Genomic DNA, 14,399 nt, shown 5'->3' on the forward strand with positions numbered 1-14,399 from the left:
CCCTTTTCCCTTAAAGCGCAAGTTTGTGAGTCTGTCTTGAGTGTGTTCTGTTTAGGAGAGAAGGCGGTGTGTTTTTATTCAGAGAGCCTTAGGGGCCCGCTAGCATTTTCTCTCAGTCTCATCCCAGTCCAGACACGCTCCTCGCTCTGGTATGACAAACATCTCCATGATGCTCACTCAAACCAGAGCTGAGCCTTGATGGAACACAATCACCTCCGCACACACATCCTCAGTCACATAATCATCCACATTCATAGTCTAACTTTTTTCCCCTCACTTGCCTTCTGTTTATCTTTCCCTCATTTTTCAAACATCCTCACACAAACTCTCTCGACTATCTGGCGGGCCTGAGAATACCAGGCTCTGGGCTTCTTCTTCTTCTCTGGCTGAGGTAATGACATGGCTGTGGCCCTCGCTGCGGTTGCTGTGAAACAACAGATCTTCTTTACAACCGAACCTCTCTGTCTGTGTGCTGGAGTGTGTGTTCTCATCTTGAGGTATGCCATCAGCCTGCAGTCACACTGCCATCACCTCTTAGCCTCTCCTAGCAGGTGATGCACAACGTTTGGTTTCACCTCATCTCTTCTCTTTTCTATTTCATCCCTTATTCCTTTCTCGTCTGATTGAAAGAATTCTCATGCTTTCACATCTTCCCCGTGTTTGGAAATAATTTGTCGCGCTTCATTGTCTCGGAGACATGACCAGGATATGGTTCTTTTCCCAGTTACTGCTGAGTAGTTTGCATTTGCCAGTTGGCCCGTCCAGAGTGGGCAAAGGGTGCAGTGGAACCAATTACAGCAATGGTTGTTGTGTGCAGTAAGTGTAGCATGGCTGTAGTGGGTGTGATGAGTTTTTAATGGGACTGGGCCGCAGATGTAAAGGCTTGTTGTTTCTGGCGATCGCAGTGGTCAGTGTGATAGGTGGGCAGACGGAGCACAGTCTACTTGAATCTGTGACTGATCTATTAAAATAAAGCAACACTCGAAGCCAGATGGTTTTTCACCAGTATTTTTTAAATCACTTGTTTGTTCCACTGATTTATAATTGAAATGAGAGTCACATTGCCAAGAACCCAAAAACAGAATGAAAGGCCTGTGCTGTCGGGGTTAAGCGCCTGCGCCTCCATCTGTTAGTAACATTGCTCATAAGCTTTGTTGGTAGTTATATCCAAGCACGAAGAGGGAAAAGAGAATTAAATAACCTGAGTTTTCATTTCCCTCACTCATAATTGATGCGCTAATTGTGTGCTTATTCTCAGTGGGGGTTGAAAGCAAAAACTCATCCTGTAGAAAATATTCTGAGGATGTTATCTCTTGAGTAATGAAAGTGTCCCTTCTTCCCCGTCTTCGGAGCCAGTGTGTGATCCTGCATCGGGCTGGGGGCTGTACGGTAAATGATATGGCTCGGGCCATTAGCTAGATCTTTGTCTGTTCATCCCGCCGGCTCTTCCTGATAGCTAAAGTGTTTTCTGCTTATTAACCATACCGTCATATGCTCTTTTGTGAGTACGCACATTAATCTAATGCATGACAGTACATTCAAATTCTTTCACGCCAGCACACATTGAACCACAAGAGGCTCGATCAGCTAAGAAACGACTTGAGAGAATACGAGTTCACAAGTTTCTGCTGAGCTCGGTGTCGACCATCGAAGAGGTGATTTGTATTCGTGCCACCTTTCGGTCCCCCACCCCGTCTGCAGGAGCCAATCTGGACAGGGGGTTGTTATCAGAAGGCCTGAATGAAACAGCTGCCTCGCACTCCTCGCCACGGCTCTGTTCGAGTCCTTCTACGCCTTTGAAAACGCCGTGTTCTGCCCGTTGTGTCGGACACACTGCTTGCTAATGGCTCCTGGCTGTGATCCAAACTTATCCCGCGTTTCTGAAGCTGGCTTTGGGTTGCGTCAGGCCCCTCTCACAACTGGGAGACTTACCTGGATCATGCCAGCCGGCAGCCTTGGCTCTGCTGGGGAAACAGCTTTCCGCAGCGGTCGAGGCATTTGGAAGGATAAGCCCTAACCCACGGACTGCTCCGCGAGGGGGTTGGCTCGCACCTGCCACCGCTAATATTTAGCGACGGGAGGGTTTCGACGAAGCCCTGTGGGTGAGCCGCACCGAATCTTTCACTTCACGAGCTCGCCCGGTCGCATTGAAATGGTTTTCCCACTGTTTTGGCTCTGCCCTCTCCCTGCCCTTGACTTCCGGGAGCTGCTATTGAAATCAAGTGCACGTACCGACTTGTCAGCCTCACGTAGCCACTAGCACGCTAGCCTAAGTACATAGCCCTTATCTGTGATGTCACTTGCTTCCTCCCTCTGTCCACGCTCGTCTGAGCCAGGTCATAAGCCACCTCTCCCCCCCCCCCCCTCCTCCTCCTCCCCAGACCTGTCTGTTTGGTTGTAATGCAGCCTAAGCCTTTTGTTGAGAAGGGCATTAGCCTATATTTGTGGGCACGGGCACTTTGTCATCCGGACCTGGGAATGGCTGCTCCAGATGGGTGATTAGTCACTACTGTGTGTACGTGTGTCTTTGAGAAACTGCGAAAGAGCCACTGGTGTGTGTGTGTGTGACCTGAGATAGGTTTGATTACAAGGGGATGATACCGACAGCCTAAATGAAGATAAAACACAGGTGCTTGCATCGCTCCATGTCATGCGCCTCTGTACGTGTGTGTGTGTGTGTGTGTGTGTGTGTGTGTGCGTGTGTGCGTGCGCACGGATGTGGAACTCTGTGTGTTTATCATCTAATAGCTCCACCCCAACCCAACATCGCCCAATGCAATCTCATCTCCAGCTCTGACTCGGCTAGCCGGGCTTCCATCAGCAATTTGGAGTGCAGCTTTCAATGTCTATAGGCTGTCGTAATGATGGCTTTTGCACACAAAAAAAAAAAAAAAGAAAAAGAAAAAGCCCAGCTGTTTGCTCACAAAGTATGAGAATGAAAAGTGGAGTGGAGGAAGAGGAGGAGGATGAAAGCGTCATCAGCCCTCTATTGTACAGCTGTACTCTAATACAACTCACGAAGCGGAGCCAACAAAAGGAAAAACACGTGCAGCATGAAAGATTAATTGGTTGCTGTTAGCTCAAACGCTCATCATCACCTGCAGCAGAGAAGGTAGGGAATAGAGAGAAGAAACAGGTTGCCTGGTGTTGGTGAGGATAATAAGGCACCAGGGGGAAAGGCGTTTTTCCCTCTCTGGCCGCTGGCTGGCAAAAAGTTTCCGAAGTCAAACACTCCAAAATTAGAAACTGAAGTTGAGTTGCTGTTGTTGTTTTTTTTGTTCACCTGGTCTAGTTAGCGGGGCGACGGCTCATCAGCTGGCACAGATTACACTGCGGACATGGTTAACAGCCCACTTAGAGGTTGTGTGTGTGTGTGTGTGTATATGTATGCATGCATGCATGCATACAAGTGAGCAAGTGTGCGGACACTGCTGTCCAGACACATCTGCCTGGCTTTAATTAGTTTTGTCTGGCACAGGGACCAACCAGTCTCTCTGGTGTTTAATAACAGCGAAGACAGTGGGCATTTATCAAGGTCTGAATACAGCTGAGGGATGGTGCATTCATTGGGCCAAAATCAGTGTAAAGTGATTAAGCTCTTTTTATTTTCTGATGCTGGTTGTAAAGGAGTTCTTGTTTTGCCTGCACGCTGGTGCATTTTGAAACACAAACCCACTCTGCCGGCATATTTTGGCTGTCTTTCAGCCCTCCTCTTCATTTATTTTGCCCTTTTCTCTCTTCTCACTTTTCTTTTCATGCCAGTCATTATATTAATATGTCATGTGCCTGACCCAAATTTCCAGGCCCCAGAGTTCTCCCAGGGTTGTTCCTCTGCCTTGCCCCTCCCCTGCTCTTTTTGATCAGAGCCATCGTAGTAAGAAGTATCCCAGCCAGAGAGAGACTGAGGCAATGTTTCGTTGTCTCCTCAATCAGAATCAGTAAGCGGTCCTCGGGAGCAAACAGGGCCCGCGCTTCTGTCTTTCGCTCTCGTGGCTGCAGTGGTTTCTAATCAGGGCAGGAGATTCTCGCTGATGAACCAATATGAGCTGACAGACACCCTCCCCTCCCTTAACCCATCTTCTACCTCTTCTTTCCCCTCCATCCTTTTACATCTGTGAATGTTACCTGACAAGACTCATTTGTCAGCCCCCTCCCAGCTCTTCTCTTTCCGTCGACTTGCCCCAGCCACCTGATCCCTCCCTCCTGTTGTTCCGCCAGTGCCAACAGAGCTGAAGAGACTGCTGTGTGTGTGTGTGTGTGTGTGTGTGTGTGTGTGTGTGTGTGTGTGTGTGTGTGTGTTTCAGTGGGCAGGGAGTCTGAAAAGAGAGAAACTAAACTGAGCAGAGCCGAGGTGCATACAGGTGCAGCTCCTCTTGCTGCCTGAGGGATAGCTGTCAAAGTCTCTTCATTTTGGCCCTCTTTCGTCATGTCATCCCCACCGCGCTTTTTGTGTGTCTCACTCTAGTCCTACTCAGGTCGAGCTAAACACTCTTTCAGGACAGGGTGGTCCCGAGAGGCCCAGTACCCACAGGGAACATCCCTGCGGCTGTTGCTCCAGCTGTTACTCTTCATCAGTCTTCAACTTCTGTGCTTTGGTATTGTACGCATATTGTTTCTGTTATTATCTCTGACTTACTACAAGGACAAGTTTCCCATAAGGGATAATAAAGATTTCGACTACTACTGTAATATATTGCATGCCAGAAGGGCCTAAAAAAAATGGTGAGGAATTCAAAAGCAGCAGGAGCAGCAGCTAACGTTGCCCCCGAGCTCCGCTTGCAAGTTCAGTGAATGTAAATGGACTTTTTTAAATAAAGCAGAGTTCCCCAGCTGTAATAGTCTGCATTCCTTGCACAATGCTGCATAGGCCCATATCGCTCATTCAATTCCACAGCAACTTCTTTTTTGGGTGGGATTGGCTGTCTGATTCCTTCCCCTGTCAGCTCACTGGAGAAGATTGCTTTGATTTTGGGGCAGACTTGACCAGATTAAATAGAGCTGGTCCAGGCCGCGTGGACGGGTGGCTCCCAGCCATCTTCTCATTTGTGTTTCTCATTGTCGTTTGCAGCTCCCCTCCATTTTTGTTCTCTCCCCTTCCCTTTGTTTGCCTCACGCTTCTGCTCAGTATCTGGCCAACGATTGATAAGACCCAATCCCTGACAATGCTTGGCACGCGGCACAGGATCGGTGGCAATTGCGCTCAGGCATTGTGGCAAGTGTGTGTCTGTTCAGACTTTACGAAGGAGATGGGATGCAGCTCACGTCATTGTTTATCTACCTTTTCACTTCCAGATGGCGCTCAGCAGAAAGAATGTGCTTCTTGACACACTCCCTCTTTCTCTGCCTCTCTGTTTCCTCTCGCCATCCCTTCCTCCGTTCTCTCCTGTTGCTCGCTCCTTTGTTTGGACTTGGTTTCAGGTCCAGAACGCGCAGCATGAGGTGAGGAGAAAAGGTGGTGAGAGTGCCAGGAAGCAGACTGGGACTTGAGAGGGAGCCCCAGAAAGTCAGGTGGTAGTCTTTGAGTGCGTGTCAAGACTTAGTGCGGGAACATATGTGCTCGTGATTGTACCTTCGAGACTGCAGCACTTGATGAGTATTTGTGAATCTTAATCACAATGCCCAAGTACGCCAGCATGACAACACATTTGAAACACTTGACACCTTTTTTTTCCCCGAGGTCATTGAATCATAAAAATCTCGTTTCAGGCAACAATTGAGTCGGCCGGCCCCAGTCCTCTTGGTCGTTGGGATTGATGGACGGTCAATTCCAGCAGCGGGAGATAATCACAACGTGTCAGCCTCCACCGACCCAAACTCTTATCCGTGTCTGCCTGCTGCCAGCATGCCATAAATGACCACAGGGACACGCTTTTCTCTGTATTGTTCCAAAGCCCCAAGGGAGGGAATGTGTTTGTGCATACCGAACTTACCTTTTGCATGCTTGTGTGACTGCATCCTCTGCTGGATGAACATGCATACCTGCACCTTCGCCATAAAACAACCAAACCGGCCTCCCTGTTGTGGAGAGGAAATGCCCTTCTGATAAGACGGCACTTTCAAATGTTTTTTTTTCCATTTTCTCCTGCTGCCTCTTTAGATGAATTGTGCTCTGTCTGAAGTGTCTGGCGATAAGCCCTTTTCCCGTCCGAGTCCTCACTTGGAAAATCTTCCACCGTAACATGTCAGTTGTATCAGGTTGGGTTCTGGCATTGTCCCATGGCACTACAAGGTGCTTTTTAATAATCTTTTGGTTTAAAGTCCCCCTGTCTTCACCATCAAGTATGATCAAATAAGATTATCTCTCCTCTGTGTTTATTGTAACAATAGACTGGGACGAAAGTCTTGTCTCTCACATCCGCTCTGGTGCCCAAAAGTCTTTTGAGGGGTTATTTTGTCCCGAGTGAGCTGTGCTAATTGTGGCCTAATGGCGAGCTGTTATAGCTTAGAGTGGTAAAAGCAGTCGGTTCGTGAGGCTTGCTGCCTTTCCTGTGCGGGCTGATTACGCTGTCTAGTTAATGCACCCTCCTCGGATACAAATGGAGGGTGGTTATTGCATCGGGAGAGACAGTCAGCCTGTCAAAATCGCCCTCTCAAACAGACGAGAGAGAGATAAAGAGAGATGGAAAAGAGTGAGAGAGAATATATTCTGGAGAGCCAATTTCACTGAGGGGATAGAAGCGTGGTAGTGCAATTATGAAATATAGCTTTCTGTTTCAATAATGACCTTTTCTCCACAGGCTATATATAGGCCAGTGCAAATGACTTAGAGAATGGTCCTCAATGTCCTATAGATGATGACCTATGGATTCCTACGGAGAGCACATACAGTTTCCGCTGAAAGATTGTGTCTTGCTGGCACTATGTTGAGGAAGAATGGTGGAAATGACAGCTGAGGACACTGGAGAAAGCAGTCTAAAGCACTACAGCGCTCCCCTTTCCAAGTTATCGTCCTTGTGCTTCTGCTAGTCACTTCCAGTTTCCTATACTTGGTATGTATGTGTGGGAGTGCACGCCTATGTGTTTCTGCTGGAATTCAGAAGTAAACAGGGCACACTCAAAAGGGCTGCTTTCCTTTACCATAATTAATCACCAGAGGATCACATGATTGTAACAGGCTGAGATTAATTTTTGTACAAGAAAAATTAAATCCCCCTCAGCACAACATTTTTTTTGCTGGAAGTCACACATGAAAGCCCAGAGAAACATGGCTTCAGCACTGCTGCCGGTTGTGCTGAAACACCCACACCGGCTGCAGCGCTGCTTACTATGCATCTGTCTGGGTAGATACTCGAACCAGCTGCTCCCCCAGCAGTGGAACCAAAGTTGGGGAGAAACAAAAAAAATGGGGTCACGAACCGAAGAACTCCTGTCTGACCTGCTAATATAAGAAACAGACTCCGGTGGAATGCTGAGCAGCCATAGATATGAGAACATGTTTGAGTTAAAAGCATTTACAGGCACCTGAAATATTTATGCTTAACCACTCAACAGCAGCGGTTACACATTGCACATATGAATTAGCATGTTTACATCCACATTAGCACATGTCTGAGCAAAGAGTCATTACCTGTCTTGGAGTCTGTTTTGTTCCCAGCTGAAGTACTTCTATGTAGTCCTCCTAAGTGTTGGTAAAGCTTATTGTATCTCTCTTTTGCATTTACACACACACGAACTCTGGGGCTGGACTGTATCCCATCAAATTTATATTAGGGCTGCAACAGGTAATTTATCCGTTGATTTTTTTTTTTTTTAATTAATCAAGTTATTGCTCACATAGATAAGCCTATTGTCTCCGTCCTTACTCGGAAATCTTCTACTTTAGCATGCTGATGGTATCAGGTTGGATTCTGGTATTGTCTCATGGCATTCTAGGTGTTTTTTTTTTTAAGTCAGTCTGCAAATCAGAAAATGAACTGTCTATCAAATTTTAATGACATCACACAACTCTTGGATCACCACAAATTTTTTATCATTAAACATTTACTATGTTAATAATATGTTTATAAGTGCATATTTTCCATTTTGTTGTTGTCTTACTCCTGATAAGATTTTGTTTTACAGTTCAACTCTGGTCTTCAGTACTGGACTATGAATTTCTTAATTTTAGCTTGGATTTAGAGAATTTTAAACACTCCCCCCCCCCCCCCCCCCCCCCCCACACTACCACCACCACCACCCCTGTGTTGCCAGTGTACACCCATGTCTCTCTTATTATCATGATTGCCTCCAAAAGGTGGTAGGACGCCGAGTGTATTCACCCTGCCAGACAGCTTCATAAAGCGTCTCCTGATGGTCCCCAGTGGGGCCCTCATCAGTAGCAGAGAGCAGCGAAGCGCCTCTGGACTTTTCCTCTCTGAAGTGACAATTGTTCTGCCTGCCGACAGAGGGGGAAAAGAGAGCAGGGCTGGTAGAAAAACAAGATGGCCACCGAGCAATTGCATCCGTTGAATGCCTCATAGGGAGGTCATCCAGGAAGTAATGAGGTGAAACGCCGCAGTCAAGCGGTAACTGTCAATCAGTTTGGACATTGTTGGGTTATAATGAGTGCCTGTTGTGTGTAAGCACCGGCATAACTTGGCTGCTCTGTTGAATGTAGACCACCTTTAGCCTCTTCCAACATCGGCCTCTCATCCCGTAAACTCTTTCATCCTTCATTCTGTTTTCCTCCTCATTGACAACACGGCAAGTAATGCTACCCATGGACCATTTCCCGAGCATGGGCTAATCCAACATCTGTCTTGCTCACGTCTCTTGCTTTGGCATTAAAACATGCACTCCCTCCCCCCAAGCTTCTCTCCATCTTCCACCCCCCTCCGGTATAGCCGTCACAGCCGCTGAACGATTTCCTCTCACTGGGAGGCTCCTCCGAGTCACTGTGGCAGTGTCAAACGAGGCTCCTATTTAAGCTCATTAAATGTTTCCAAGAGAATAGGAAATCAATGGTGCATACCGTTGCGCGAGAACTTTTCTCTTAATTTAATTTCCCCTCCTCCTTATCTGTTTGCACATTTCTCTTTCTTTTTAACCTATCATTCATGCTTGTTCTCCCCAGTTTGTTGTTCTCCTTTAAGTGGTGGAAGTGGAGACAGAGGTGGGGGGTGGGTGGCTGGGTTTGGGAGGGGTGGGGGTGGGGGCAGAAACGGTTGCCTTCAAAAACTATTTCGGACTCCTATTTGTGACAGGCACCATAGTGCGAGGCTGTCCAGACTGCACATTGTTGTTCAGCACTCACCACACGGAGCACAATCGACTTGAAAGTTTTGTGAACACTGACCTCAGCTCTGGAGTTTGAGCTTTTGTTTCAGGCCACGCTGTTCAGGGAACAGGTTTCAACCAGAACAGAATGTAGCAGTGAAAATATGGAGGGGGGGGGGGGGAGTGTAGCAAGGTGATGTTTTGGATTGAGATGACCCCAGATTGAAAATACCTCTTGCTTTCCTTCCCATGTTGACTTGCATTCATCATCTCCTATTTTGTCCCTCTCTGGCTTTTGTTCGTCGGAGGATTTTGTTAGATCAAGGCTAGTGAGTGTGTGTGTGTGTGCACATGCTTGTGAATCCTTGTGAGCACATGTCTGGCAGGGCTTTATGCTGTTTGAAACTCTGCCTGGGGGCTGGGCCCACACCTTCTCTGGAGCTCCTGTAATTGCTCTTTTGGGGCCTTGTCTCTGGCTCTGAGCCTGTCTCCATCACTCTCACTCTGTCTCTCTCCCTCACTCTTTGGCCTTCTCCCTTCTTTTTTTTTTTTGCCCTCACTCCATCTCTTCTCTCCCCGCATGGCTCATTATGGCTGATCCCCACCTGCCCAATCTGGGACTTCTCTTTACGCACACACACACACATGCATATTGAGCCACTCAGCAGTTTTCAGAGCTGACTGTCGCATGGATGGTTTGTGTGCTATCTGCTATAAAACAGCTTTGCTAATTCTGTTTGGCCAAGAAATGGAAACAATAGTGCTGTCACATTTTTTTCCCTCCTGCTAGTGCAAACAGACAGTTTCTCATCGCTGTCATGGCTGTCAGGGCACCATTTTTCATCAAACCCCGGCCCTTCAACCCCAACTCCTGCCTTTGTACACACCAGCCTTCGACATAGGCTCTTCGCAACAGGCCTGGTCCTTTCCATTTCCATTCCAGCCCTCCCTCCAGCGTGTCACCCAGCAGCCCCATGATGCCTGTTCCCAGCCCAGGGGGCTTACTCTGAAGGATAATGGATGTGGCCAGTTGCAGCTGCTCAGCAGCAGGGCACTATCATAGGAGTTATCTAAGGGCCTGAGAGTGGCCTGTGATGAATGGCTGGGAGCTGTGCGTCTCCACCGATCAATAAGCCACTAGCACCCAGATGAGCTAGATGCCCCTGTGCTCTCTACTCCCACCCTTCCACACATATATCTCCCTGTCATAATCTCCCACTATGTTTGTGAACTTTTCCCTCCAATTCATGGTCTGAATTGGGCCATTGATCTTTTATCCTTGGCTTGTTTTAAATAAAGGGCCAGTATCTCCTCTCCACCCAAGCATGCAAGCTTTCTGACAGCAGTTATTGCTACACTGGCGGCAAAGCTCACAAACATTACTTTAGCCTGATCGAAGGCCTGTAATCGGAGAGGGAGAGCAGAGAAAATGAGGGAGAGTGCGTATGAAGCTGCCCCACCCCCCCCTCCGCCTACACACACACACACACACACACACACACACACACACACACACACACACCACCACCACCACCACCCCACTCTGGAGCACCGCTGAGGTTTCCATCGCAAGGCTGATGCAAGCAGAAGTCCCTTGTGGATGCACACACTTCAGACAAACACGTACACATACACCAAACAGGCTTGCTGTCAAGGCTCATTGAGCGTAACCTGTCCCAGAGCACCTCAAGCAGCCCCACCCAAGCTGAATTGAAATGGGATGTTTTTGCCTTTGTCTCAGTGTTGTGCACACATGTACGTGAGGTCTCTCAAGACCACCAAAGTGTGTAAATCTGTATTTGTGCTGCAGAACAACAGGTGTGTCATAGCAACTGTATGTGTTGGTTTTTGATCTGTATTTTTTTCTTCTTCTTCGCTCTGCGCTCTGCCTGTGAGGGATTTGCAATGAAAAGAGCCAAATGGAAATCTCTCCCTCTCTCTCTCTCTCTCTCTCTCTCTCCTTCTCATCTCCCGGGAGTTCCAGTAGTCTGTATCTTCCTCTCTCTTCATTCTCATCTCTCTTTTCTCCTCCCACTTTGCTCCTCTGCTCTCCCCCTCTAGCTCTGATCTCCCCCCTCTGATCTGCTGTTGTCTCTGTCACAAAAAACAGATTCTCAGCTTGGTAATTGCATGTCTGCTGGCCACCACACCTGTTGCTGTCATTGCAGCAGTGTGGGAGAGAGGCACGAGCTCTGCCCTCTGGCCTCTATGGCTCTCACCCCCTCTACCACCACCTTTGCTGCGGGTGTAACCCCACAGGGATGTGGGGGTGTGATTGGACCAGTGTGTACCTGTGTGGTATAGAGTGCTCTCCCAGTTGATTGTGTTTATCTGTAACCTTGAGCTTCACCTCTAGCGTGTGTATCTGTGCAAATGAATGTGTGTGTCTTCTCAAACCTGGCCAGTGCTGACAGTTTACTCTCTCACCCCCTAATCCTCTCCACCTCCTTTCCTCTCTCCCCTTATCCAGAGCCCAGGCCCTTAATGAAGCTGGGGGTCAGCGGCAGTGTGCGGCTAATTGGCCAAGTTCGCCCGGGGCTCCGGCTGCCTGTGATTGAAGTGTCCAGCAAGCGCCCACTGTGCAGCCATTGCTGCACCCCACTCTGTTACGCTCCAACAGCCAAGACGCTCACTGCACCCCTGTCGGCTTTTCCCTAGTGAGTAACACCTGAGGTCATTTTATTTTCACTTACACTCCCAGTGTTTAGTCCAGTTCTCTCTGTTCTCGTGCTATTTTTGCCCCGATGAAGACTCCTCGGGCTCTGGCTGTTTTCTGGATCACCAGTCCTGCCACGTTATGCAATGTTTTCTACAATGTTCTTACAAACATTTATATTTTGTGCCTAATTTTTATAAGCTCCTGTGTCTCCTCTTTATCTGTCTTTTTTTTTTTTTTATTGCTCGACTTTCATTCCCACACTTGTTCCCAGCATTTTCTCACTTTCCTTGGCTTGAGCCACCCTCACACTCTTTGTCCTCACTTGCCACACTGGGATTTGGGCAATTACCATGGTCCCCCATTGACCAGCAGTCAGAAATAAAAACAACTTCCAGAGCCCATTTCTCTCACAATGGGCCCAACAGTCCCGGCTCTGGCCAAGCTGCATCACACTGTTCTGAGTTAGCAGGAGGCGTGGGGGTGTCTCTAATTAGTCGAGCCTCCTCTTTTTACTCGTTAAGGCAGTCCTGACTCCTATTGCTTAGCTGTCTGTACAAGAGCAGAGGTAGAGGAGTGGTAGTGAGCTCTGGGGGAAGGACAGATAGGGTGTACAGAGCAGAGGGAAGGCAGCGAGGCAGTAGCTCTGCTACCAAGCAGATAGTTGACCATTTCACCTGGGAGACATGCAGGCAATGCTCAGCCTCAAAGTGCCACAGTACACCATTGAAAACACTTTTTGTTATTGTGTTCACAGAAGTGGAACATTTCTGGCCAGTAAATGGTCAACACCGTGTGTTTATACGTCTGGACACAATAGTCCAATTATAATTCAAAATTGGGATAAATTATATTCTGTCAAACCTTTATTTGCACACGAGTAGGTTCCTACACTTGTTTATTTGGGAATGCAAGTGATTAAATCTGCTCATTAGATAACCATCCCCAGTAATTAACTGCTGCTATAATACTTTTATGTGGACAGTTGTAAAAAACTTACTTGTGTTCACATTTCATTTAAGGGTGGAAAAACTACAGTCATCAAGTTTCGCTCAGTCGATGAGATGAATGAAAAAGATCAATATTAACATGTAGCTGCACATGGTATATTTAGGTTTATCCACTGTTCATAATTTCTTCTTCAGTTGTTTCTGTAGTTGAGTTTAGGTCCCAAATTTTCCACAAAGCCGCAGGACTTGCCGGTTTCTTTGGGTGCTACACTTGCCCATCTGTGAAGTGCTTAGCTTGACAGATGACTCCCTTTCTTGCTCATATTCTATATAATCAGCTGTTTGCTCAGGTCATAGCTCTTGTGCTCCACTTTCCATCACATTTCCTCCAGTGCTGCATGCCTGCCAGCCTGCCCGCTGGTGTTAAAGATAAACAAAATATGGCTCATTTGAAATGTAGGCTACCCCAGGTGGTTGTTCTGGCTGTGCTGAATTAATAGAACTTGGGTGGAGAGATGCCTTCGCTCCAAGTACTGAAGCTACATTTGTGACCCAAAATACAGCACATTAAACATTCACACTTCTTATTTCTGGAGTTTTCACTGTTTTTATCCCTTTGTTGTTCACACACTTCATCTCACATCCCAGAAGATGGTGTAAATGTCATGGTAATGACATGCTTTTTGGTATCCATGCAGATTAGGAGGTGTCAATCATTTCTCCCATGAGGCTTTGCCTTGTCACAACCCCAGAGCAAAGAAATACTTGGGGATGAATGAATTAGAATGCAACAGAACAAACAAATCTCTTGTTCTTTGTTGTCCTTTTTAGCACTGGTGATGGTGGGGTCTGTCGTTTTCTTTTCCCTTGTACAACACTGACCTTTTGTTCTAATGCATTACTTTTCGATACTTTGAACGTTAATCAGTTTTGCACATTTATTCTTGAGTGACATCCTATTTAATTGATAAATGTGTCTCTTTGATCTATATAGCAAAAATAGATAAAGAAGACTACCACTACCATGTAATGCTTAATATTTCAAAGAAGCTCATAGAAAATATTGTTTTTAAAAAAGGCTGCACGTTTGTTTAGAATATTGCTGATGGCGATACCCAAACTCTGGTACTTTTGAAGTTGGTTCAGGTTAATCAAGTGAGGAGAAAGCTGTCCAACATCAAAAGTCCTCTCTATGATATTCAGAATTTAACTATGCACCCCCAGAAATGAGAGTGAATAATTCATTTGTCATGCTAAATCAAAGTGATGATCCTGACTTTAATGCCTGTGATCTACTGAAACTCTGAAATTGTCACCGTGGTATGTGAGATGACAATGTGTCATGTAATCTGGAGCCCACTGCTGTGGTAAGGTCATGCCGGGAAAAATAAGTGTTAGAAAAGTGAACGGTCCTGCTGTGTTTTTGTTTTTGTTTCTCATCTCACAGATTGTTCCCGTTTAGTTTTTTCCACGGTGATAAAATGTATAATTCAGTTCCAGGCTTTAAAAATGCATCATCCCCAATGCAAGGTAATACAGTGCCTTTGTATACTTACTCCTTCACAGTGTATAAAAAAGGTTGAAAATGCTGCTACTCC

The 14,399-nt window shown here is 46.8% G+C and overlaps 1 protein-coding gene across 3 annotated transcripts in view; it reads left to right on the forward strand.

The window, feature by feature from the left end:
* The window catches only part of plxnb2b (plexin b2b), a 111,594-nt gene that overhangs the window by 12,350 nt on the left and 84,845 nt on the right, over positions 1-14,399 (forward strand). For 2 of the 3 annotated variants that reach the window (XM_069163587.1, XM_069163586.1), the window contains one exon: positions 11,666-11,852. The exons of the other annotated variant lie outside the window; for it this stretch is intronic. The gene's annotated coding sequence lies outside the window, so the exon portion shown is untranslated. The remainder of the gene's footprint in view (positions 1-11,665; positions 11,853-14,399) is intronic. 3 annotated transcript variants of the gene reach the window in all.

Source organism: Embiotoca jacksoni, unplaced genomic scaffold (assembly GCF_022577435.1).
Source record: "Embiotoca jacksoni isolate LCO1_2020_lvr unplaced genomic scaffold, fEmbJac1.0.p SCAF_3, whole genome shotgun sequence".
NCBI lineage: Eukaryota > Metazoa > Chordata > Actinopteri > Embiotocidae > Embiotoca > Embiotoca jacksoni.